Genomic DNA, 2,500 nt, shown 5'->3' with positions numbered 1-2,500 from the left:
GCTGAAATAATGAGGGGGGGAGAGAAATCTCTCGCTTGCATAAACGTCCAATTGGCGAAATGAAAATCTGTCTTAAACAAAGGCAGAGACCCCCATGGCGTCTGGGTCTACAGTTTCTGTCACATATATTCCTTGGAGGTTTCATATGACAAAATGCAGAAAGTTGCTTTGTCCCCCTTCTTGTCACGTTACACCCCTTACCCGTAGTCTTTTTTTCTCCTGTTGTCTCGCTGTCTGTGCTGTCAGCCCATAGCCTGGCACCTGCTCTCATGTTCCTAATTAGTCTCATTTAATTAATTATATACGGCAGCACATCTCCTTATCTCTGGCTTCCTCTATGGTGTTTTCTCTTCTTCTTTGAACCTGCGATGAAGATCCATTGTCTATGATACACTGGTGTATATTCAGTAACATCAGTGTCCCGTGTTGGTGTGTGCATTTGACACTGCATGTGTTCGGGTGACAGAACTTCCAAATATGAGTCAATAGTCCTCATGTTAATAGCCAATTGGTGGGCTAGTGTGATCTCTCAAAGCTCTATATCAATTCACAAATATGACCCAAGTCATACAGACAGACAGACATACAGACTGACAGACCCACACACACACGCACACGCACGCGCACGCACACGCACACGCACGCACACACACACACACACACACATGCTTGACATTTTGAACGCATGTTGTTTACATGCATGTCTATCTAAATCTTATCACAGGAGCTGCAGTATGAATTTATGGGGTGGTCCATGTGCATCGCAATAGCGATTGGCCTCATCAAGTTGCATTTGATGATCTTGGTAAAGGAATACCTGCCAGCTGAAGCAGCTTCACAGCTGCCACTCCATCCTCCTCTTACACAAGGATACATGCCTGGTTGAAGAAAAGGCCCCATCAAATATTTACTCCCTGATCAACACCACACAATGGGAAAGATCAAGGTAACTTCTGGCTGGATGGGTGGACTGCAGTCTCATAGAGTTTCCTCCTAACAGTGCTGCAGCATCCACCATATGGACATCACAATTACTCCAGACTTCAGGCCATAATAAGTGACTGGCTAGTTTGCATTGCCCTTCATTCAAGACATCTTTAACAAGAACTAGAGAAAGCTACAAAATGATACAATTCCTATCATGTGTATCTACAGTATGAGGTATGTACTGTATAGTATAGTATAGTATAGTATGTAAGGACGGAATGGGTCATGTCGAACAATTATTAACAATATTTGAGTCCATTGTTTTGAAAGATAAAATGGAACATTTGTTTTTGTAAACTGCACCCTGAGTAGAAAAGGGTCTGTTTCTGTTTGGACAGGCTAACCTCCCCCTACAGTCTTTGCTACATCTCTACAGCAAATGAAAACTGCGGATAGAGAATCCCGCATTCGGCAAACTGCATTCCCTTGAAAAATGTATATATTTTCAATCGGTGGGTGGATTTCATTCTATTAACCTCTGTGCGGTGTTAAAGGATCTGTTTATGGAGAGGAAATGACAAGAAGTCGAGTTGACAGGCCTGGAGTGAGACAGTTAAATGCCCCTCGCTGCTCTGGGTAATTAATAAATAAAGTACCAGGGGAGCCCTGTCATGGCTTCCTGTATGACAGGGGCTGTCTCCAGTGCGCTAAAGCATTAAATGACCAATTCCTGTCAGGCTAACTTCCACTGCACTCCCTCGGCACCCCCCCCCCACCCCACACACACACACCCTCCACACACCCCCCCCCCCCTCTCTCCACCTTGCTCCTTCGCTCTCTTTCTCCCTCTCTCTTTCTTCCAAAGAGAGCTACTTTGCTCTCTTTGCACTGAGTTTTTCAGCGACTGATGGCTCTAGTTCATTTCTGCTGAATTAATTGGTCCCTGAATGAATTCTGTTGACAGGGCAATTCATCATGTGTTTGGCCTGACAGTGACTGGGTGTTGGGAGAGTGGGGGTTAGGGGAGGAGGAGGAGTTGGGGTTAGGGGGGAAAAGGATGGGGGTTGATGATTCTGCCTTTTTTTCCATCCACTTCTATTTTCTCCTTCAGTTTTAGCCCTCTTAACAGGAAGAGGTAGCCTGCGTCAAACTGTGAGAAAGATTTTTTCTTCCAGAATATTTCAGGGTTCCCTGGGTTGCAAACAAACAAGCCTCTCTGACAGATTCTGCTGATTAGAGAGTACTTCTTCTGTCTGCTTTGGAGGATCTCCTCTTGATTGGCCAGTCGGGTTAACCCCTACAGCATAGCTTCTCCAGACCCTGGGACTTCTTACCAACCCTTGTATGTGCTGCATGGTGCCTGACATATTCACTGAGTGAGGCACGCTGCATTAGGGGTTTAATTGCATCATGTATCACACAATAGCCATTAAGGATAATTATTTACTGGTGGAGGGTAAATGAGGTTTGGCTGGGGCTGGCAGGGGCAGGAGCAGTGAGCTGGCAGGGATGCCAACCAGTCAGCGGGCTCTTTTGGCTGAGTTTGGTAGTCAGTAGTCACCTGTAATGATGG

This window comes from Argentina silus (genome assembly GCF_951799395.1).
Source record: "Argentina silus genome assembly, chromosome: 16".
Classification (NCBI taxonomy): Eukaryota; Metazoa; Chordata; class Actinopteri; order Argentiniformes; family Argentinidae; genus Argentina; species Argentina silus.
Note: the sequence above shows the minus strand (reverse complement) of the source record.